The sequence below is a fragment of the Macrobrachium rosenbergii genome, chromosome 4 (assembly GCF_040412425.1).
Source record: "Macrobrachium rosenbergii isolate ZJJX-2024 chromosome 4, ASM4041242v1, whole genome shotgun sequence".
Lineage (NCBI taxonomy): Eukaryota > Metazoa > Arthropoda > Malacostraca > Decapoda > Palaemonidae > Macrobrachium > Macrobrachium rosenbergii.
This window is the reverse complement of record NC_089744.1, coordinates 68,497,914-68,524,081: the sequence shown is the minus strand read 5'-3', so window position 1 is coordinate 68,524,081 and position 26,168 is coordinate 68,497,914. Positions and strand designations below refer to the sequence as shown.

Genomic DNA, 26,168 nt, shown 5'->3' with positions numbered 1-26,168 from the left:
TAGTAACTTGGAACGGCCCATATACCTACCCCTTTCACGAATACCGATATGTATTAAAGTAAGGAAGATATATTTGACGTTTTCTTGTAACCCGGTGTCCACCGGCTCACCTTCTGGTGCAGCAGCAACATAAACAATTACTGGTGCCGAAGGGCACGCACTGCGGGATCTACTCTAGAGAGGTATGCTTATTAAAAGCCACTGAGCAAGACTCCAAAGATACAGAGGCACCAGTGTCTATTTGTGATTCCCCCTCTTCTCTGAGTAACAGATAGCAGAGTTTTTGGTCTTTTACTTTCATTTTTTATCCAAAATTATGTATAGTAAAAGACCTGCTTTTCCCAAGGCATTCAAAGGTTGCTTCAGCCACTGCTGTTTATAAGATTCTCGGTCATTACTGCTCAAGTTTTTGCAATTATGTCATATGATATCGGATGCGTAGGCATGTTGCCATATGGTAAAATTGCAGATACTGCATCTGAAGTTGAATGTGACCTCATCAGTAGCTGCTGCTGTGTCTCTTAAAAGTATGAGTTAGGCATTTTTAAATTTAGTTTATTAGTAACACACCAAATACAGCATAAAAATATTATGTGACCCTTTTCAACAAGTTACCAGCCCATTCTTTTGCCAAAGACTTTCAACGAAGATAAAAGTAAACAGTAATGAAAAAGTTTAAAAACACTCGTGCACTTCTGGAAACAAAGCTTTCAACAGAATTTTAATACAAACACTAAAATACCTATTTCCACACATGGCAATCGTAAAACTTCAAAGGAGGATTTGGTTATTCACCTAAGCTTCAATTAACACAGGAAGTTCCTGTCTATCTGTTCAATACATTCACAAGCAATACCGTTTCGCTTTGTTAGGTTAGCTTGTAACAATGGATTTTCTGTTGTTAGGCAGATCATTCAATGTACGGTCTGCAACGCAAATCTATCTGTTATCAACTTCTGCAATATACGGGTAACAAAGAACTTGCCTAGTCGATGGTTGTGATAAATGAATTAACTACAAAGGAAACACAAACTTTGTCGCTAGAAAGAAAGACTATTGTTTACCTAATTGGGAACTCTCGCACCAAAATCATTTGTAAAATATTTTTCTTATACTTTTCCAATGAAAAATACAAAAATAACACGGCAGATATTCTCATAAACTCTTTTTATGCCTAGCCACAATATATTTTTACAGTCACCAGTAACTATCCTACTCTATCTTGGAACACGCTCCGGTGTGGGAAGCTCTAGGCTGAAATTTATTTAATTAATAATTCCCCTGTAGAGCCAAGAGAGCAGCAGACAAAATCAGCACCCTATGTGTGCGTGTGTGTGGACACTAATATATGATACTGGTAACTGTAGATCACACATTCGAGTGCATATGTCTGAGTATTGACGTTTTGCGCTTAAGGATATCGGCAAGACCATGACTAAATAAAAATTGGTTGGTCCTGAAGAAAATCCATAGAATAGCCTTGTCCAATTTGAAAGTACAGTTCATCGGTCACTGAAAACAAAGATAAAGGAGCATTTCATAACTGTTTGTTTATCACAATACTTATTGTGTATACATCTGTACAATGTAAATAGCGTGTATTTTGGTATTTGTATATATGCAAGTTCTCACTGCAAATGCGCTGATGTTTAAATAGTTGTTTTGTGATTAAGATTTGTTACAAATCTGTATGAGATTCAGGATAATTAAATTTTGGTTAATATGTAACTATATATGTACCTATAGGAAAATGCTATCTCTTCCTATGTTGGATTAAACTGGTCTAAAACAAAATCACTGTCATACTGGTAAAATTTTCCTGATGAGTTTACAGTATATTCCTACTTAGTCAATTTCAGACAATGTGATGACGTCACTGGCTCTTCGTCACGCGAAATAGATCGTGAGAAATATTAGTGATCAAAACTATTGATTTTTGAATTCAAAATCACCGAGTAAAAGCTCAACTGCTAATAAATTGTAGAATTAATACTCCTTCTTATCGTTTTATTTTTATCACGATGACAGCATTTACCAGTTTTCTGCAAAAAAAATCATCTTGCTTACAGTCTTTCCTTTCAATAGAAACACATTAGCCAGCGTCAATAATTGTTTTCCATAAAGCATGCCAACCCTCTAGATCTCTAGCGTGCATAAAATATTAATTTCAGTAGAAAACAAGTAAAATATGTGCCGAAATTTCTTCGGCGCAATCGAGTTTTCTGTACAACGTATAAGCCACCGAAAATAGATCCATCTTTTGGTGGACTCGGTACAATGCTGTGTGAGCCGCGCCCCATGAAATTTTCTGCCACGGCCCGGTGGTGGCCTGTCCTATAGCGTCGCCAGACGAACGATCATGGTTAACTTTAACCTTAAACAAAATAAAAACTACTGAGGCTAGAGGACTACAATTTGGTATGACTGATGATTTGCAGTCCTCTAGCCTCAATAGTTTTTAAGATCTGAGGGCTAAGAGAAAAAGTGCGGACAGAAAAAGTGCAGACGGACAGACAAAGCCAAAGCCATCTCACTAGTCTTCTTTTACAGAAAACTAAAAGTGGTACTTTCAATTCATGAGCAATGAAAAACAGATAAACTTCTGAATTCTCTATGAATACTTCGAGCAACAAAAACATATAGGGCAATTGATACTTCATATCAAAACATCACTCACAAATATCAAAAATCACATATATACATACATACGTATATATCAATATATATATATATATATATATATATATATATATATATATATATATATATATATATATATATATATACACACACACACACACACACATATATATATATATATATATATATATATATATAACTTCTATTCCCCAGATGATATTGGAAAGATGTTTTGTCGCCGCGGGTTACGGCGAACGTTCAGTATTTTTTTCTGAAGATTCTAACAAGAAAAAAAATCTCCATTTAGACGTCTGTGGTGAAATTGAATTTTTACTTCGATTTCTTTCACTTCTTTCGTATTATATTCTTCAGGGAAAAATAAACTAAGCGGAGATTGCCATGTATATAAAGTGCGTTGTTCCTGTCGCAAAAAGGAAAGACTAGGCGCGACATTAAACGACAGAATTTTAATTGACTTCCACTTGTCCCTCGTGGGCAAGAAACTGTTAATATAATCGAACTTTGGATATACATAAATACACACAAACACACACACACATATATATATAATATATATATATATATATATATATATATATATATATATATATATATATATATATATATATATATAAACAAACAGGACACAAGCACTGCTATTTTCAATGTCATCTATATACGTTCTCTTGGACGCGAAAAGCTTTTGTGAGCCAAACATGTAGAGAAGAAATTATTAAAAACCATTTCTTCAGTTAATATCAGAATTGATAGAGAGAGAGAGAGAGAGAGAGAGAGAGGAGAGAGAGAGAGAGAGAGAGAGAGAGAGATAGTAGATAAAAAATTTAGAGCAAACAGAATTTAAACAAACCTCTCACTCGATTGTTTCAGTCATGAAGCGAAGTGCTACGACACGATTAACATTAGGTCTTGAGTCAACAGGCGAAAAAATATCTTTTTTTTTTTTTTGTATATTTGACTGACAAACTGTAGCTGACATCTTGCGTGCGTGTTTTGAACAAATACTACCTGTATCAAATTTATGAACTATACGCTAAAGAGGATGGAAAAAAAATTAAGATACACTCTCCAATAAGCTTTATCTCATAACGAAAAAACATACCGCTGTCCGAATTCAAAGGTGCTTTGAAAGGAATAATTAAGTGTCTTACGAACGCCTACGACAAATAAATTGTCAAATTACAGAGAAAAGACTTTTATTCTCATGTCATAGTGATAAACCACTGGTGGAGTCTTTTAAAAAGAGAGGGAAAGGGATAAAGAAAGTCAGTTTCGTCTCTTGGGACTAAGGATATGCTACATTAACTTTCGTGCAATATGATAAAAAAAGATCCCAACTTTTATTTGCAATCAACTGGACCAACCAGCAATACTTAATGTTTCTCATCTCTTTATCTTGGTAACATAAGTATACAACAAAGTTTCCAGGGAAAGTTTAATTTGAGGGGTTCTGTAATTATCATTCACACACACACACACACAGAAACTCGGCTCTAAAACAACGCATATATCTTGTGTAATAGCGGTTTCAAATATAATGTACCGAATTAGTTATAGGAAATTCAAAAAACTGCCAGACAGTAAGAAGGGCACTGCAGTAGGACACTTACTTCTTTGTAACTTTTCTTTAAATGATCATAATTTTGTCATATTTTATTAGAAAAACTAGGCAAAGTCTTTTTGGTGAAAAATTAAATTCATTACGGGATGTTATGCAGAATTATATAGAATATCCTCAATTTAATTTTCTTATAAGTCGAACGATAGGCAAAGGTTTGATTCACCGAATCTTGGCATTAATCAGTATTCCAGTTTTCAAGGTTTCAAATTTTTTTTTTTACATTTATTAGTACAAAATATTCAAAACAATTATTATGAAATACCATTCTATCTTAATAATACAGTTTCTCTGTGACTCATTAAACCTTCATTTCAAACTTCAGCACCGAAGAGTCAAGAGACAAATAAGACTCAAAGAGAACTTGTAAACTGGCACCATTATTATGAGAATGATGATATATAATCTCTTGCATTACTAAATATTCTTCATTCTTAATCTGTGTGCCCTACCACTTACACCACATACAACTTGAGATGCGCGTGTTGGTGGTGCAAGGGTGACCATTAGTTTCATTATAAACAATTTACAAAGTTTTCCCGTTCTCCAAAAATATCTAGGTTATTATGTGGTACGAAGTCAGAGCTATATATAAACCAAAGTGGAAGATGGTTTTACAAGAAATAAAGTTATCCTGCCATCCTTGGACTGAAGAAGCGTGGGAGACAATCACAGAGCCAAAACTTATCGATATGAATCATCTGTGGAGAGAGAGAGAGAGAGAGAGAGAGAGAGAGAGAGAGAGAGAGAGAGAGAGAGAGAGAGAGAAAAAAAAGGCGTAATAAACAAGACGAAGAGACGGTACCATCAATGGTGCTTTTTTTATCTTCATTTCTCTCTCTGCCTGCTAAAAATGTGAAAACGAACGTAAACAAAGGGGAAGCGAATATGAAGCAAAACCATACGGATGGACAAATAGAAAGAGATATACGAGTACCCAGAGATAACGGGTAAAACGAACCACCACTAGTGGTAAGGAATTAAATTTGCAGCCCCTCAAACTCTGAACGTTCTGGCCAAAAGACGAAAGTTACAACTGTGAATGGCAGGAAAAGTAAGCTTGCCAAAAAATCGGGATAACTTTAGGGGTGCACCTCACACAAAATTATTATATATTTGTTAAATTCGCCTCATCCAGAGAGAGAGAGAGAGAGAGAGAGAGAGAGAGAGAGAGAGAGAGAGAGAGAGAGAGTATTATTCTTGACGTCATAAAAGCCATGAATTATAACTAATATACGCATCACACAGAAGAGAGAGAGAAAGGGAAAAAAACAATTGGAAAGTTATAGCAAACAGAATTTGGGCGAAAGCCCATTTGATTATTCTTATATGAAGCAGATTGTCACCATAAGAAAAACTGTGTTAATCTGAAGTGAAAAATTTACTCAAGGATAACCTGCTCTTGAAATGTATTCATTTGCCTTTTAGGAACAGAGGTTAACATTTTATCCTGTTTGCACAAATAAATATTTCTGGAATATCCTCAGCGAGAATGCTGTACAAATTGTCTTTATATCTGAATCTATGAAAAAAAAAATGATTTGGTCTAAATTGCCTTTGAAACATTTTGCTTGGCCGGTTATAAAGACAAATATTTCTTACTCTGTGATAATGATTAATGGCTGTATGAGCTTTGTTCAAGGGAAGTGGGGAGGGGAAAAAGAGAAAATAAGTACTCTAATGTTAGTCTTGTCACCTTCTACTGAACACTTCCAAACAGACGGGAATACCAAGAATTCTTCAACTGTCCCAGAATCTCCTACTGTTATGCTCGTTTGGCTTGATGTAAGCACAGGCTCTTGCTCCCGGAGGAGCCCCTAAGTGCTACAAAGTTGAACAAGGTCTGGTGTGGTCCCAGGGACTCATCTTTAGATCATGTTTATCCAGCCTCCAAACAAGACGTGATCGCTTTGGGAAAAGCCCAAACTTTATTTTAGTACAATAAAACTACCTGCAAATGTTTGTTTTTCCCTCCTGCTCGATAAGAAAGGTCAGACAGCAACTTTCATTGTCGGAGAAACTTCAAAGTTGCCATGGAAGATGTTTGAGAAGGAGACACTTTAATGTATATTTCAGGGACATAGAAGGTAATACACTAAAATACCAGACCCATTATAAACCTAGTTATATCTATTGCAGGTCATAGTTTATCGGTAAATTTGAAGCTTCTCCCAAAATTTAAGCTTTATTAAACTTGGTACATTCGACATAACGCTTAAACAGGAATCTCCTAAACATCTTAAATTGCAAATTTTATACCGTATTGTATAACCTGGATAGTTCATTATTTAGTGCAGAAACAAATCCTACGGAAGTCATAATAAAAAATGTATGGCAATATCAAACATAATATCGCACTTGTCTTCTAACCTTATCAAGAGCAACCAACTAAACAAGACTGTATTATGAAATCGGTTCTGTGAAGTTCACTTTCATTTTGAGGGAGGCAACAAACCTCTAAACTGCCACATGCATTCGTTGCACTTTTCATACATGAATAGTACACCTTTTATCATTTGATTTTGACCTATCTAACAAATGTAGTAGACTATCTACACAACTGTAAAACGATGGTCACGCTCTTAAGACAATTTTCAGTAATAAATAACCATTCAGGTATTTAACGACAATTAAGGAAACGTAAAACTATCTGATCAGTCGTCAGACATTCTTCAAATTTAACAGACAATTACAAATAAATGAACAATCTGCAAATCCAAAAGACATAGTTCAAAATTTACAACATTTACGTTTTCAGGCATAGTCCATTAAACAAAATGAAAACATTTAATCAAATTACATAAAAAAAGTCGTATGACTAAAACATCACAAAATTATCATACATTAGGCAGTTTAGCAGTTTCGTGGTGTACATACATACATACTGCTGTACACAGGAGTTTAGGTTGTGGCTGCGGAAATCTCTATTGGCATTTCAAGACTACGAATCAAAGGTTTCAGGAAACCGGCTGAGAAGATGCCTCGCAGACGAAACAACAGAGTTTCTCCAGAAGATCGTAGGCGTATCATTGAAAAGTATATCGCCAATGAAGACTTCCCGTCAATGGCACATGACCTGGGCATAAAGAGAACCACGGCCTACACAATCATTAGGCATTATCAGCGGACAGGTTCATATCAAACTCATCATGGAGGAGGTCGCAGATTATCAATAGATAATGAATTTATTGATTTCCTAGTATCTATGATCGAGGCTGAACCAACAATACCAATCAAGAATCTGAATGAGATTTTAAGCGAAGTATTTCCAAGGAAGCAGCGTGTATTTGATGTCACTGTGTCACGAGCACTGCAAGGTGAATTAATAACTCTGAAGCTTTGTCACAACATAGGGCAAGATAGAAATTCTCCCAAAGTGAAAGAAGCTAGGTCAGTATTTGCTCATTACATGTACGAATCTGGCCTACAAAAGCATCGCATATATTTGGACGAGAGTGGATATAATCTCTACACCAAACGTACGTATGGACGGGCACCAAGAGGCGAACGAGTACATACAGTAGGACTGTCGGAGGCCAACGTGTAGGTAATATCACCTTCATTGCTGCAATCTCAGATCAAGTTGGATTAGTGTACCATGAGATTCATACAAGCACTGTGAACATGGACAGATTTAAAAACTACTTTACATCACTAAATGCAATTCTAGGAGAGGAGGATTGCGTCATCTTCATGGACAACGCTCCTTGCCATAATAACATTTCAGACATTTTTCCCGAGAGAGTGATACGATACCTGCCCCCTTATTTCCTATTTCTAAACCCAAAGAAACCTGCTTCTCTGTAACCAAGGCGCATCTAAAAAATACTCTAAATAGCATTGTGGACAGATGTGATATAACTGCGGCGCGTCGAGCCGGAACAACACTACGAGCATACAGGGAACGGCTGCTCATCCAGTCTATGGAAAGTTCACTACAGGTTGTGACACCTCAGCTTGTTTCATCTGAGTACAGGCACAGTAATACATTTTTAAGAAAGTGTCTGACAAGAGATGATATTTGGGATTAATGTAGTAAATACCGAATCTATCACAATGTTACTCAAATTTATGGTTATTTCATTTAAGTGCTTCGATTTTAGTATGCTTTGGGTATTATCAGTATATTTAAATAAGAAATGTAAGTTATTTCATTGGTAGCAGTGTTTTTCATTTATGTTTCAAATGTAAGGTGTTTCATTGGTAGCAGTGTATTTCATGTTTTTGTTTTATGTTTCAATAAAGTTTATGATTGGCAAATGACACTTGTTTAACTATCATTTACGTACCTTACTTATGTTTTAGTAGTCAAACAAATTAAATAAGAAGCAATTACAGAAAATGTACAACAGTACATAGTACAGTACGTATGTATGTACAGTACGTACTGTAACCTCTCCTACCCTCCCTACTGCTAGGCCCCGTTGTGCTAGTATTCTAATAATGTTCTTATAAAAGTCACAATTGACCCTTAGCAGTTACAACTGTTCTTTATTACTTAGATTGTTGTCGCATTCTGAAGATTGACAGTGTTTTTTTAATACGCCATATTGTTTTTCAGTTTTGTAGATTGTTCAGTTTCATATGGTTGATTGTTTTATACTGCGGAACAGTGTCGTTAGTGATGAAGACTATTTCTGAATTATAGTCGATTGGTCAAAATCAAATGATAAAAGGTTTACCCACTGCCTCTTCAAACCAAGTCTGGACTTAACTCCTATGGAATACATGAATGTGGTATGGATGATTTGTACTCAATTTCCGACAGATTCTTGAGTATGGATATGACAGAAAAAAGAAGCGTCATCGCAAAAGTCCTTAGCCTAAGTTCGCATACATGCGTGAGTGTGTTTCAGTGTGAATATATGCGTGCATGTGATAGCATTTGTGTGAATGTATGTGTGTGTGTGTTTGTGTGTGATAAAGTAAGATATTCAAAATGGTTTAGATGAGAATAATGGTATATTTTCGGAATGAGGATGATCTTAACAGATTTCGTGTGACATATGTTCTGCTACTACTGTCAACACACATTTATGTGAGCAATATAATATAAACATATTTAAAGAGGCATTAATTTGTGAAATACAGGAGTCCTACGTTTCAGAGACAAAACAGACTAACACTTCTGAAATCTAGCACATGAATGTTCTACCTCGTAACCACTAAGTAGCACTTAGGAGGCAGAACCATCATGTGAAAAGAAAATTCACTCGGTAATTATAAAAAGAATAATGTTTGGTTGGCACCTGATTGTAAATTTTCACAGGGATTCCGGAGAGGGTAATGATAATATTAAGGTTCCTCAGCTCGAGTAAAAAGAAAAAATATCTCAAATAAGAGCTTTATTGTGTGCAAATACCCATAACTGTGATTTACTCTACGAGGAAAAGTGCGTTAACATATGTTTTTCTTCCTCCACCACCACATATAGTTACAGTATAACATTAAATATCAATATTTCACTGCTTTCTGAATAGAAAAACAGCCCAAATGAAGTTCAGCCAAAGGGGAAGTTAAATAGAAAGAGAAATGAAAAGGGAGTAGTTATTCGCCTTCCTTTCTCAGATAACGGCAAACCTCTTTCAAACAGCGACGGGTTAAAGAATTTGTGACACAAAGGAACCAGGTAGTTCCAGACGGTAAAAGTGTATGTCATGGGGTACTGATCAAATCGGAGAAATATTTTCAGGCTTTGGGACATCCGAAACAACATCTATTGTTCCAGGTATCACTTATAAGGTTAGTCTTAGTAAACTGGATCTCTGAATCCCAACCTGATGAGTAGTGGGTCAAATATTCTACTCTTTCCTACGTGACATGGAAAAATGAAACAAAATCCGAATTTTCAACATTTGGGATAAAATGGAAAAATAAAAGTACCGGGATCCCACCACAGATCTGAGAAGGAAAAATATAGGGAAAATAAATATTAAACATAAGACCAGAGAAACAAATAAAGACCCAGCTTTCCCCCACGACCGACAAGAGTCAATCTGAGTTCCAGATCTTCCCGACAAGAGACATGCCAGAATCAATTATAACTTTATTCCATACCTTTTCTCGCTTTTTCCTTTCTGTGAATGAAACATCAGGCTATGTATACACGGTAATCTCTTACGGTTTCATTTCATCTTTGCATGAAGGGAGATAAAAGACATGCATAACAATCCAGAAAAAAAAGACGGCTTCATCAAAGCAATCCGAATGGTGATTACGGTTTTTTCTTTGCTTTCATCTCCCTCCGACAAAAATAAACGGGACATGAAAAAACCCGAGGGTTCGTCAAAACCTACTCCAGCAAAACATGCCTCCAGAACTGAAGAGGAAAAGAAGACAATTTAGCAATATGGAATAGTTGATAGGGGCTGGGGCAAGATGGGGTGGGATGGCGGATGTAGAATGGATCTTTTCTGACAAAAATGAAACCACAGATAAGCATAATATTGAAAAAATGTGTTATAAAATCACAGTTACATCTCACACGGTACGTTTGTTTCATAAACTAATCTTATCGGGGAGAGAGAGAGAGAGAGAGAGAGAGAGAGAGAGAGAGAGAGAGAGAGAGAGAGAGAGAGAGAGAGAGAGAGAGAGAGTAACAATTGGAAAAGAAACAGAATTTCAAATCAAAATTTCTCGAGATATTTTTCTAAGATGCATTTCGCCTCAGGACACTACACAGTAGGTGTTAAGTAAACAGTAAATGAGAAAACTCGTTACACAAAATGAAATTATCGCCTTGAGAGTGGTAAAAATAACAGTTTTTTCATGGAGTTTACATCATAATTGATTAGAGTTCCAAGAATTCTGCAAAATCGTACCTACGTGTATATCAACGACTTATGGTCTCATTATGATATGTAAAGTAGATGACATAGGAGCTCAATTCCATCTTAAAAGGTCATTGTTTTGAATCAAAATTACGGATTTCATCGATAAACTGCTATAAGTGCTCTATTACAAAAAAGAAATGAATAAATAAAATTAATGTTACTCTTGTAACCATTGGCCGTAGGGATGAACGGGGACTGGGATTTGTAAATCGACCGAACAACAAAATAGTGACGTACCTTCGATATAAAGGAACGCTAAGAAATCTTTTCCCACGGACCCTAAATCAGACACGTTACCTGGTGACGTCTTTGAAGATCAAGGATTAGAAGGCGTATCTCTGATACAAATCAACGAACTTTTATTGGCAAATAACCTAGTGAAATATTGTATTTCTATCGTTTTTATATTGGTTAAACAGAAATCAAAACAAAACCTGCTTCCGAAAAAATCGAATAAAAGCTATAAAAAAGGACACTTGTATCAAGAGGGACACTTGAATTAGGGTTAATTTAAGCGAGAGAAAAATTCAAATGCATATTACATGCGATTGGGTTTGCTAAGAAATTCTAATGAGTCATGCTTAGACACTTTTGCCATTACCCTACGAAAAAAAAATGAAGTCTGAAGAACCTAATATCAGAGCATTTTATTTCACATTATGCGATGCTTTCCTACATTTTCTTACCATCAGCTAAATTTCGCAAGGCCATTAGAGAGGATTTTCCTTATACTTCTGAAAATATATGATACAGAAATGTGATGAAAATTATTCAAATATGACGGGAAAAAAATCTTCAGTGTGACATAATACTAAGTTCAGGAAAGAGTTAAACTTTTAAGGGGTAAGTTTGTTTTGGGCCACATACGTATTCCATAAGGGTATGTAGAGTGAATCAATATATACCTGTTCAGAGATTACCATTCAACGTGAAGTAGCAATATCGTACAACCATTTCGGAATAAACTGTCATTTAAACTTTCTGTGGAATTCGGCTATGATCGAGCGCGATATTTCCCAGAACTATTCGCAAACAGTGGCCTTGCACGCAAAAATAATCAGTTTTTTTGGCTGTAACGTCTCAAAAAATAAAATTTTCAAACACTTTTGTTTCATCACCAGTAACTAGATCGTCTATAAATATGACTAGTACGTGGTTAATGTTAAAAAAAAGCAGATAATAAAAAAAAGGAATAAAGACACGATTTTAAAAAACAAACTGTTACACTAATAATACAGTTAACGGTCTGCCTCTCTCGCTTGAACCTACAAACTTAGCAACGAACACTATCTTGAAAAAACACCTATGCAACAGTACAAAGAACCTTTGCATATGCTCAATCTTTCGTTTAACATGAAATTTATCATTTCCTGGATTCTGTTCCCTGGTTTTATCTTACTCCGACACACATCAGGTAACAGCAGACATGAGTACGTATGCACAAATAATATTGATGATCTGTATGCTGACAGGGGCGGAAACTTCACCTTTATAACTACCATCTGTTTTTCCTATCCTTTCTGCAGGAGTCTGAACTTTAGTTTTCGGTATTCAAATTCTGTATTTATATCAGATGAATGCTTATGAAGTGACTAATAAAAAATTATACAGATCAAAATATTGTAATAATTTTCCATTAAAAGGGTCGCTTAAACGAAAACTGCTTTTAGGTCATCCATCCCGGAACACGATCAAAGTAGAATTTTATTTTGATTAACCCTTCATAAATAATTTTCAAAATCGTCATTGAAAAGAGGTTTATCCGAAGAATTGTACTCGCTAGTGCAATACATCCATAAAATTTTAAGTTATCTCAAGGAATATCTATAAAGGTTTGTTCAAAACTCATAAAAGTAAATAGAGATCCCAAGTTTATATTATTAAGAAATAAAACAATAAACCAGTAAAAGCACTTCACCGAATTGAGATGTCCCAAAAAGACTGAGGAGAAATGAGGTAAGTTTTAGTATTTTCTGTTTATAATGAGAGAGAGTTAGAGAACGAAACAGGCGTTCTGTAGTGAGCCGAAACAATATCCGCACATTGTAAGGCTCCTTTGAGAGTTTACTTCTTTAATCTGAGAGAGAGAGAGAGAGAGAGAGAGAGAGAGAGAGAGAGAGAGAGAGAGAGAGAGAGAGAGAGAGAGAGAGAGAGACATATTTTCAAAGTTTTCATATCCCTAATTCCAACTAACTAAGTGATCAAGCAGCTACCATAGATGCAATATATTTATACCGATATTATTCATTCACAAAAAATATATAATTCTCAACAAATTAACTAAGAACACAGTAAGGCAGCACTTGATGTTATTTGTTTCTAAGTGCTGTGTTTCATGCATATTACCGGATTACTTTGCGTGATTACAATATTTATTCCATTATATTATTCGAATCCTGGCCGGATAGATATCCTTATCATATGTAAGTTAAATATTATTTCAGTTCCCTGCCGGGCAGAAGCATTTATCATAACAATTCCCTTTAGGGTACATGTTATTCCAAAGTTAGATAGAATTTGATACTCAGGACTATTTTCGGTTAAAAACTGGTGAGCATAAAATGACACACATACACACACACACACACACACACACACACACACATATATATATATATATATATATATATATATATATATATATATATATATATATATATATATAATATATATATATATATATATAATATATATATATATTGCAGTATGTATATATATATATATATATATATATATATATATATAAAATATATATATATATATATATATATATATATATATATATATATATATATATATATATATATATATATATATATATATATATATATATATATATATATATATATATAAATATATATATATATATATTCAGAAATCGCATAATGATGCAAAAATCAAATGTTAATTTATTACTTACACAATGAATTAACCAACTGCCATTTCATTTCGTCAATGAAAAAAATTGACGCAAAACAAAAGTGCGACTAACAAGAAAAAGTAAAATAAATACTTCCATTTTGACGAAATGCAACAACGAACTTGAAGACCTACACCTTACCAAATCATGATATTAGAGACAATTAAAGTTCTGGCTTTTACCGAGAAAACCCCCAAGAATCCAATTACAGCGACGGGCCTTACCAACAAAAGTCATGGAAGTGAGTAAACAAAATTCTTCTGTCCTTCATACCCTATAAAATTTATCTTTCACTTCTCTGGCTGCCGGAATCTTTTCATCTGGACTATAATGAGAAAAAAAAGGGGTGACAAATGAGACCAACATATGACACCATCAAAGCATTCAGTAAGAAAATTAATTTTCGCCTTCAATTCAAGTTACAGCCCTTATTTTTTCTTTTCATATCTACATTTCCTTGAAGAAAGAATATACAATATGGAGAAAAAGGTACAACATTAAAATCAAAATAGACAAAAACTACGCAGGAGATACCTTAGTGGTTACACCTAACCCCCACACCTTTAGCTTGGTAAGTTGTTCATACAGAGAGAGAGAGAGAGAGAGAGAGAGAATATTTATCCCAGTGAAACAGTTTAACCTAAGAGTAAAGCTACGTCTTAAGCAAAGGGTAGAAAATAAATGTATACCACACAGTATTTTTCTTATTCAAAAATAATCTAATATGAACAAAATGAAAGCTGGCTAAGGCCCAAAATAACCAGAGTTTTCCAGGAAAACAAGAAAAGGACGCGTTAGCCTAAAGGAGAAGAGATAGAAACAAAAGAAAGGACAGGAGGACAGAGGAGAGGTAAACTGGATTATAACTAGCGCTGAAGGATAAGAATGTGGGACGTTTGGTTAATCAGCCCTTAAGCAATGGAACACACAACTAAGAATATGATAGGAAGAGGGAAAATCGAAGTCAACCTATGAGATAAATTCCAGGTATCATCTCATAAATAATAAATACGCTACTTTAATAGGTTGTTTTATCGCATGAGAGAGAGAGAGAGAGAGAGAGAGAGAGAGAGAGAGAGAGAGAGAGAGAGAGAGAGAGAGAGAGAGCAACTGAAAAGTTATAGCAGAAAAGAATTTAGTCAAACACTTCCCATGATTATGTCCTCGGTGAAGCACAGATGCTCCACGGAATAAACTTTATATTTCAAGTAAACAAGAAGAAGAATGTGTATTTTTGGCTTATGTAAGCCAAATAATGACCATACTTAACATGGATGAGTAACTTTTCTAATAAGTGATATAACCGATATTTGTGATGATTTTATTTTAACACTGAAAATGTTACTTTCTAGAAAGAAGGTAGTAGTTTTCCACTTTATTTATTGTCAAACTGCTAAAAAGGCTTTGTTACAAAACAATAAATACCGAGTGAGTGGGGCAATGAAACACGGATCTTATATAATAAGAGAGAGAGAGAGAGAGAGAGAGAGAGAGAGAGAGATAAAAGACCTGAAACACCGGTTTCATGACCTCCAACTCGATACACGACAAAAGGAAACTCCCCCAGAATATGACGAGAGACACAATGAAGGAGGGGCCGTTCCGTACAGTCACAATTAAGAAAATACCGAGAAATCGTTCCCCTTCATGGATCTTCTGGCGGATATGATACCTGCATCCTTTTGAGGACAGGGTGATGAGGGATATCACGGTCACAGAGGCACAAACTTTTATTTGCAAAGAATGGGACCAACCGGCGACATTCATTTTTTTATTCCTTCTCTCTTTATCTCGGGTATGATAAGAAGAGAGATAGCAAATCCCATTCCAGGGAAGACACCACACTTCCAAGACAAGCCCCTGAAAGCGGAGACGCTTTAATCCATGTTAATCTGAGAGAGAGAGAGAGAGAGAGAGAGAGAGAGAGAGAGAGAGAGAGAGAGAGAGAGAGAGAGAGAGAGAGCAAAAATAAAAGTGAAATGGTGTAAATTCATAAGTACCCCCGGCCTTTTTAAGTAGACTATATAATTTCTAAGTCCTTCATTATCAACTGGAGGGAGATGTCATGAGGGGAAGACTTTTATAAAAACGGCGTTGTTACCTCCTTCACAAGGTGACATTCTCTCTCAAGATTTTTTAATTAGTTTCCTGTAACATTACGAATGGCAAATGTCCAATTTATCTGGAAAGTTTCATTTGGCGAGACAACAAAATCGGCCAAAGCACGAAGACAATTTCTACAAACTTTGACACCAAAGAAGAAATGAATTTGCTTAATATGAATTCAGTGTTGGGGAAATATTGTGGTCACTGAAATAGCTACGAATTGTTCAATTACATGGATTCAAAGACTGAAGCTACAAAGTTTATATACAATAGCCTTAAGTTATCAAATTCAATGGTAGCATAAAAAAAACCTGAACAAATCTGGGCCAAAGTTACCCTGGATGTAACTAGTTGAATTTATAAGGACATGAAAAATATCTATTAACTTCGAGTAAGCATAAGACCACTTGAAAAACGGAGATGCGCTTGTAAGCGCTGTAGTTATTTCCTCCACCATCTTGGAAAAACACTCATCAATTATTCATCAGAATCTCCATATCAAAATTTAATTCTCTAATCACAAATGCGTAGCGTCCGGCAACTTTTGTATAATCATAACCAACGAAAGGTCGTCCCAATATCAGTTAATTTTTGTCTGATTTTCCATGAATAAACTAGAATCATAGATGAGTACCGCTAGATGACAGGTATTTTCATGAATATAAAAGTAAAGCAGATTCCTACATGAATGCCCAGTAAAATAATTGATGTTACATAAGACATTTTATGAAAGAAAATCTGGAAATCTGTAATCATTGTGTAAGAGAGGTGGAATTTTACATGAATTCCCCTTTGTATGTAATAAAACAGAGAACGTAAAATTTGGATCTTGCCAGCAATGGACACAGGAAATTTAATAAGAGGCTAGTGAACTAAGCACCAGTTTATAATCTGATGCACATTGGGCATTGAAATACTAAGATCCTGATTTAGTAATATGTGAAACGTCTCAGCGATAAATACATAATATCAATCCATACTGCCTAAGAGAAAAAGACGATTATATCAAAGTAAATACAAAAAATACAGATATCACAATCATGGATTAAACATTTTATCAGAATCTTATCCACCTAGAAGCCAATTTAAGTTCCGGATCTGCCCCATAAAAGACATGACGGAGTCGAATAAACCTCTGTCTTTTATACCATATCTTGTTTTTCCTTTCTGTGTCACAGACAGCGGTCCCTGCATATGAAGTAATCTCTTGGGCGTGCATTTCATCTCAGAAGAGAGGAGGATGAAAGAAAGAGACGGTAATCGAGAAAGAAGACGGTTTCATCAAAGCGTTCCAAATGGGAAAAAAAAAATAAACGTGTATATCCTTTCCTTACAATCCTCCTGAGATGAAAACATGCTGAAAGGGAAAAAAACAGCGAAAGTTCGTATATAACCACAACAACAAAGCACGCTGGCTGCCAAAGGCAGAGAAGAAGAAGAAGAAGACGAAGAATAATTATGTAGAGAGAAAGAGAAAGAGAGAAACGACATTTGGAAGAAGGCACTGGTAGCAAAGAACGAACGGGCTTTTAAGCTCAAAAAGTTTTGTTTTTCAGGAAAAAACAAAGCTATGAATGGATAGATGAACAAATATTAAAAAGTTCATTATAAATCTAGTGATACATCTCAAGCACACACTTCATTACTCAGAGAGAGAGAGAGAGAGAGAGAGAGAGAGAGAGAGAGAGAGAGAGAGAGAGAGAGAGAGAGAGAGAGAATCTAGGGAAACATTTCCTAGGGTAAATTAACCGATGAATTCATTTACCACAGTTACATAAACTTATGAATTTTAAACTTATGAGTTTTAGAAACAATCGCTGAAAAAAAATTCCACTTAATTTCTTTACCAATACCTTGTAGTTCACAAGGAACTGCCTTTGTTATATGAATGATCAGAGAATGCCTTAAAGTATACGATGAGACGTGTGTTCATTAAATAAAAGCAAAAAATCTGGAGAAATAGTATTCATAGCCATGAAGTCAAAAGTTACCATGTCCAGTCAATCAGTTCCAAGTAAACTAACGGCGAGAAAAAGAGAGATATAGTTTTTTATATAAAAATGATATCACCTATCAGTGCGATCAACATTAAAATGAATTTCAAAATCTCGTTCCCCTGAAAAATCGCAATAAAGTTCTTAAAGATAATAAGCAGCTACTGTGCTATTTATTCTTAACAGCTTCTCAGTCCCTATGATGGATCTGGAGAGACAAATTTCAAACCCTAAACATTTGTTTTAGAATAAAGATGGGAAGGGAAACAGCAACAAATATGGCAAATCAGTAACATCTTTTCCTGTATCGTGAACTTTTCCACACACTAAATTGGACTGAAAACAATGAAACTCACTAAACCCCAAAACAGAAAAGCAACCTTCAAGAGAGAGAGAGAGAGAGAGAGAGAGAGAGAGAGAGAGAGAGAGAGAGAGAGAGAGAGAGAGAGCGGGGGGAGTGGGACTGCGTGGTAATCAGAAGAATGTCAGAGCTAAAAATAGAACGGAGACATCGTTTATAAGAGAGAGAGAGAGAGAGAGAGAGAGAGAGAGAGAGAGAGAGAGAGAGAGAGAGAGAGAGAGAGAGAGAGCTGGGAAATAACTGAAAAGTTACGACAAACAGAGTTTAGGCAAACAATTTTCTTGATTATTTTTTCTCTGAATCGACTTCCATCCAGAGAATAAACAAGGGATATTAACTAAAGTAGTCGAAAAAAATTAAATTTTTAGTTTCTATCAAAAGATGTTAAATTTTCATACTGTTGTAATATTAATAATTAATTATGTTAAGATTATACAGTGTTGATGAAAGATTTTAGTTCCTTCATCTCCCTTATGACCTGATACCACAAAAAAATGTCAGTACAGCTTTACCTAGTGTTGTCCTGTCTCGTAATGATCAACACAGATAGTACCCACTTTACCCCATGTGAAATCGCTGTAATTTTGTTACAGGAAGAAAGAAAATATAACCGAACGCTCGAAGTAAAAACCAACAGAGATACTTCCAAAAATAAGAGAAAAAGCAAAAGGAAAGGACGTTGCGTATCATTACAGCTTATAAAATACCAAGGTATATTTCTTTCTCAAAAACCTTCCTACATACACAAAAATGTCTGTCTTTCCTGAAGACTAAAACTAAGGAGGGCCAGCGTCTCTCTCTCTCTCTCTCTCTCTCTCTCTCTCTCTCTCTCTCTCTCTCTCTCTCTCTCTCTTAATGATCTAAAGAAAGATAGCAATATCATTCTACAAAAGATATACTGTCAGATAAATCTCTGAACAGTGACGTATTTTAAGGAGAATTATTTTCAGACAGAAATTCCACGTGAGAAGTAGGAACAAATACCATAGGTTAATTAGTTTCCAAACATGCTATAAGTTGATCTAAAAACTTAATATTATCAACTAGCTCGAAATATCAAAGCGCAACTGAGTTTGAAACAATGAAGTCTGTGGTTTTCTTCACGAAGAGTGGTTTTTCTTTCTGTTCCTTGTTGATCAGAAAAGAATATTGCTAAAGTAGGCCGCATGCCAAAGATCAAGCCGTCCTGTTTTGTTTTTGACGGAAATTCACATGTGACAGGAATAAATTTTTCAGCATAAAAGACGTGTACCATGCTCATTTGGAAAAGATCAGAAAATAAAAATGTCACTTCTAAAAAACTAGAGGGAATGCAAGAACAAAATTCGTGGACATTTAAAGAACATGCTTACCATGAGTTCAGAAGCATCTCGATAAGGAGAGTCAGTGATTACTTGTGAAGGATCAGGAATGATCTACACAGAAAACAAGTAAAAAACGCACCGAAGTTTCTTCGGAGCAATCGAGTTTTCTGCACAGCATATAATGCTGTATGAAACTCTCAGCCACGGCCCATGAAACTCTCAGCCGCGGCCCATGAAACTTTCAGCCACGGCCCGGTGGTGGCCTGCGTTGTTCGCACCTATAGCGGTGCCAGACGCACGATCATGGCTAACTTTAACATAAAATAAAATAAAAACTACTCGGGCTAGAGGGCTGCAATTCGATATGTTTGATAATTGGAGAGTGGATGATCAACATACCAATTTGCAGCCCTCTAACCTCAGTAGTTTTAGATCTCATGGCGGACAGAAAAAATGCGGACGGACAGACAAATAGCCATCTCAATCATTTTTTTTACAGAAAAGTAAAATTCTGTGGAAATTCCGAATCTACCGCACACAGGGTATCGAGACTTAATCAATCGCAAACACATTCAAACTTAAGCTCTGTCTCCTCACTGGAGACGAAAGAATCAAGCAAAAATCCAGATCCTGCCATTGTGGGTTGCAAAACAGGTCACAATCTTAACAATACCCGACAATATCAAAGGTCAAAACCTCACCCCAAAAGCCATACGACAGTCAGCTAAAGCTTTCACTTTTATGGCATATCTGTCCCCTCTTTCACTTCCTTTCCCTTTGGTGTCAGAAGCAGCAGTCACTGCATGCGAGACAGTCTCTTGCGGGTTCATTTCATCATTGAATTTAACATGAAAGAAGGAGACAGTAATTAAGACATAAGAAAAAAGACTATTTCATCTCAGCATTCGAAATGGAGAGGATGAGTCTGACACTTCATTTTCTTTTAATCTTTTCACACAGGAAAAAAAAACTCGTTAAAGAGGAATCCAGGATATACGGAAGAAAACATCTGGAGAATTAGCAATACGGAAGGTAGGAGAAAAAAGGAGATCAAGGTCGAAAGGACAGAACTACGCATGGAGAGAAAAGCGAAAATAAACAAATTTCTCCAATAAATTCACTAAAATACAGACATTCCACTTGATACTAAAGCACTGGAGCGAGAGCACATGAAAGTGAATCTAGGTAAGTATTCTGTGATTATTTCACAAAATAGTAACAGAAGTTGGAAAAAATTATTCTGTTGCGTATCGTACTTGCACATGTACTTCACACAACTACAAAGAAGCATTGTGAGAATGTTACGGTAATAACAAATATATCTAGAAAATACTGTGTCCCGTAAAGTATAAAATAAGGCAAGTGTGACCTCACAATTAGGATTTTAAAATGATAAACGTCAGAGCTATGGAGGGATTGTGGCCTCGCATTTAAAAATGTCTGTGTAACTCACGACATGAAATGACAAAGTCATCTAAGAGGCTTATCATCAAAAAAGAACTAATGGAATATTCTTTTGACATTATACGGAAGTATTAAACAACACACACACACTTCCAACAAGACAAGGGAAAACAAAGGAATTAGCCACTCCAGGGCTTCCTAATTACGGAAAAACTAAAAAGATATTTGTTATCATGGATTCATACACACGTGTTAGCTTCAGTTGAATTAAGAAGACCTATAACAAATCCAGTTCTTGTGAAGATATCAAAATTCCAACTATAAGTTACTGGAGAGAGAGAGAGAGAGAGAGAGAGAGAGAGAGAGAGAGAGAGAGAGAGAGAGAGAGAGAGAGGGAGAGAGAGCAAATGCGGCTAGGGGAGGATTCTATAAAAATTTATATAAGTTCCATCAACAACTGTTTTTATAACATGTAGAGAAATCATGTGTGTATATGTATATATATATAATATATATATATATATATATATATATATATATATATATATATATATATATATATATATATATATATATATATATATATATATATATATATATATATATCTTAAAAGTTTCAATAATGATATAAATGAAAGAAAAATTTTGGTAACAACTTATCACTTACTTTACACGCTCCTATTTTGTTTTGGGAATCTAGAGTAATGAGTTCTTCGTCGTAACAGCTGTCAACTAGGTATCAGTTTGTACAAATCCCAAAAATACAGCTCTCGTACTAATGGGGTTAAAAATTACTTCTGAAGAAAGTTACAGACATGAACTCGACAACTGCTGCCTCGCAATATCAGTTGCAAACCTTACATTACCAGATAGTCAAATACAAGGGTGTCAAAGAATGCTTTACAGAAACTGATGAGAGAGAGAGAGAGAGAGAGAGAGAGAGAGAGAGAGAGAGAGAGAATTTCTTATTTATACTTTCGGCTAATCTGGTTTTGTTACCTTAACAAGTATTCACATTGAATCTGTTGACACGCAGTATAGCCTATTTATCCGTCTGGCCATTTTCACTTTCCTCGAATCCGCAAAAGCAAGATGGCAATAAAAGTTATTTGCATAATGAATTACTGATTTGTGTCTGTGTCTCTTCCCGTTTTCGAAACCATTTTTCTAAATAGGAACCGTGACAGATACTGCATTTTTTCACAGGGACAACCCCCGTACAATTTGAAGGTGATCAGGCATTCGCAAGAGGGCCGAGCCAAAAAAATTCGTTAGTTTCCATGGGTCGTTTTTCCGACACATCGGATTTTTTTTTTTTTTAGGGGGGGAGTGTCGGTTTTCATTGGAGGTTTGTCTCCTAATATCCCTGTTTCTGCACTTATTTAAAAGGATTTGAAAGGATTGTAAGAATTAAACCATAAAATACTGTTAAAAAAAAGTTTTAAAGAAATACCTCTTTTCATTTTCATTTAATCCTTTGTTCTTACTCAATATACATGATTAAGTGATAAGCCATTTACCACACTGAATTAATACAAATATATTAATCATACTGAGAAGAACTCTGTAATTCACTCCTGCAAACAAAGTGGAGAACAATTTTATTTCTACATACGTGAATGATAAATTTTGCATGAAAAAGTGGTTTTAGCTGAATATGCCCACCTTAGGAACATTATCATTTTGGCCCATTTATAGCTAATTTTCAAGCATGGATTATGCTGGACATTCTCGCTTTTAAAATCTACATGCCCACAGAAACACAAAATATGTCCATAAATATATCTTGAATTATACAAACCATTATATTCAATAGTCAGAAAATATTTTCAATGTGATTTGAAAGATTAGAAAGAACACTACCTGCATTCTGAGCATGTAGTGAGTATATCATTTACAAACGCATACTATTATCACTCCTCGGGATGCCCACAGACCCTTGAGTCCAAGCTGTCATTTTGGGAACACCATCATTATTTTTCTTGTGCTTAATTCTGGTCTCTAAGTCGACAAATAGGTCACTCCTAATCCCGGTACCTCACCAGAAGAGTATCGTCCCATTATCGAAGTCCAACACTACCGACCTAGTAATCGAAGGCCTTCATAATTATGTAACAGTGACGAACACATGATTCCAGTGGCAGACAGAAAGACAAAAATCACTGTCTCGAAACTCTAAATATCCTACCCATAAAGACGTGGAAGCAATTGACAGATCTTCACCTCACTCGCAACGTTTTATTTGGCCGCAATTCTACCTGGTACATGGCACGGTGCCTGTCCAGAAATATTCTAGCGATAATTTCGCTGACTGAAGCCACTGCATGTGCTCTACAATGTAAACCACTGAGTAAATAATGGTGCAATAGTTTTACTCTGGGTTAGACATCGATAACATTTGATTTTCCGATTCAAATTAATAGCAGATGGGTTCTAGCCCCAACTGCTTAAGCTCATATGAGAGACGTATGGATACACATAATTCTAATTTGGCCCCTCCACCCTTCTCCTAGAGTAAAGGTATAATACTTGAGTGATACTCATATTTGGTAATGTGAATACAATACCAATCTGCGGTACAATAATACTGTTGTTAACTGATATTCACAAATTCAAGGGTTTCCAGTAGTTTCAAGCGACGAAATCCTCTTTGCCAGAATATTACTGGACAGGCATCACACCGATGCACTTAATATATAATATATGCAGTCGGATGTACATAAGTGTCAACGATAAATCCCGATCTATCCTACGTGTAATAAAAGCTATATTTACAAAGAACGTGATCTTATATCCTTACGGCACAAAACTCGAAATTTCGCCAAAATGAAAGTCACTTTCGTACGATGCGACAGTGCGATACGACCTTAATTGAGAGTCATGCAAATTACTTGCTCTTATTATTATCAGAAATTTTTAAAAACTAATAATAACTTTAATTTTCCTGTCTAAGCATGTGACATAGTAAGTCTAACTGCAGTTCTGAAAGAAGCGTCAGTTAAATTAAGAGCTGTCTAGAAGTCCAGGAGGACTTTAACTTAAACTTGTACACATTATATTGTTCTCGTCAGCAACTGAGACAGTAGGATCTAGATATACACAATAACTTCCAAAGGATCAGTTCACTAAGGAAGAAGGGAAAAAAATAATAAAAAACCATCAAAGTAACTCAAATGAAGCTGATGAACTTTTACATCTTGTTTTATTTTTATTTCAGGATTTCAAAAATGTAAAGAAGGAAATTAAACTGGAGAGAGAGAGAGAGAGAGAGAGAGAGAGAGAGAGAGAGAGAGAGAGAGAGAGAGAGAGAGAGAACACCTGTGGTAACGAGTTAAATTTATTTTCACAATTAGGCTACTGATGGCCGGGAGATGGAATGTCCTAACTACCATTCGAAATATTCCCGGCCACGCCTAACACACGTATAATTTGAAGAACTGCTTGCGAGAGAGAGAGAGAGAGAGAGAGAGAGAGAGAGAGAGAGAGAGAGAGAGAGAGAGGATATCAGAGTAATATAGTCAGCATTCTATTAAAAAAGAATGGAATAATAATTCCCATGAAAATTTCTTACGTGAAGTAAACCTTCACCTGATAGTCATGTAGAATAAATCTGCAGTCACCTGAACGAATTTGCATGCTGATTTTTACAAAAGAAGTTGAAACAACGCTTTCCTATTTTACAAATAAAAATAAAAGTGATCTTCCGTTTTTCATGAGTTGGAGGAATGACTTGAAATAAGCTGAAATCCAACTGAGTTAGTTCCCAACTGGAAGAAAAATATAAATTCTACCCAAAAACATCACTGAATACTGAAGGAAAACAAATGTGTTGCCCACTTCATGTAGAGACAGTTCGCCCATGCTTTGAGGAAAAAAAAGAGCCAAAGAGAAAAAGTAATAGCACAAAAATCTTGTTCTTTAAGGGCACAAAAAAACCTGTTTCGTAATCGTACAATTTAAGAAATACCAAGACATCTTCCTTTTCCCTGACTTCAAGGATGGGAGCGTTACCTTCAGTCTTTGCCGACGGCTGATTGGGATGAGAAATTTAAAAGACGCAGAAAACGAAAACTGTTCAGTGAATAGAACCGACCAACGACAGTTACTATTTCCCCCATTCTCTCTTTATCTCCGGTATGATTAGAAAAGAGATAGCAAATCCCATTCCAGTGAAGACACTAACGTGCTAAAGACAAGCTTCTGAAAGAGAAGATACTTTAATCAAGGTTAATTCCAGAGAGAGAGAGAGAGAGAGAGAGAGAGAGAGAGAAATTGTACACGGAAACCTAACTGAAATACATTTATTGCAGTAGCTGTTTAATATGCGAATTCAAGTAAAAACTTTCAACACTTCTTAGATGCCTCAAAATTCAAAAAAGACTAAAACAAAAAAGTTCGTAACAACCTCCACCAAGCTACGTTTCTTTCAGGTTATATTTTTTCTCTTGATAGTATGAATTTTCGTTAAACTCAAAAAGGTTACTGAGGGTCAGGCACAGGCCGTAACTCTCTGGATCTAGAATGAGCGAAAAATGGTTCGGAACAATATTGTAGTTAAATTTGGCCAAAGACGTAGGGCAATGCAATCAGAATTTAGTTAGGATAAAAGTACTTTTAATACGTTAGCGTATCGGCAAACAACAATGAACCAACCTCCGGAAGCAATCAGAACCTCTAATTTCAAACATTTGTGACTTCATCACAGGGTCCTGTGCGAATCTAATACACTCGAGCGGTAACCTTGATCTTGATTTGAATTCAGTGGAATAAATTAACTGATAACTGGAGTCATTAGAAGGTTAAAGATAGGAAAAAATGGCTAGGTTTATATTAGCCTCTCTCACTGTCGTAACAAAGATTCATATATAATATAAATTTGATTCCTGATATACACAATATCAACCAAATTCAACTGACTCCACACCAAACCTCATGGAAAATCGTAATAGACCTAAGGTACGAATTGTCAA

General features: G+C 35.5%; 1 long non-coding RNA gene across 1 annotated transcript in view; it reads right to left on the bottom strand.

Annotated features, from left to right (window-relative positions):
* The window catches only part of LOC136835586 (uncharacterized), a 179,888-nt gene that overhangs the window by 60,426 nt on the left and 93,294 nt on the right, over positions 1–26,168 (bottom strand). The gene's annotated exons all lie outside the window — the stretch shown is intronic.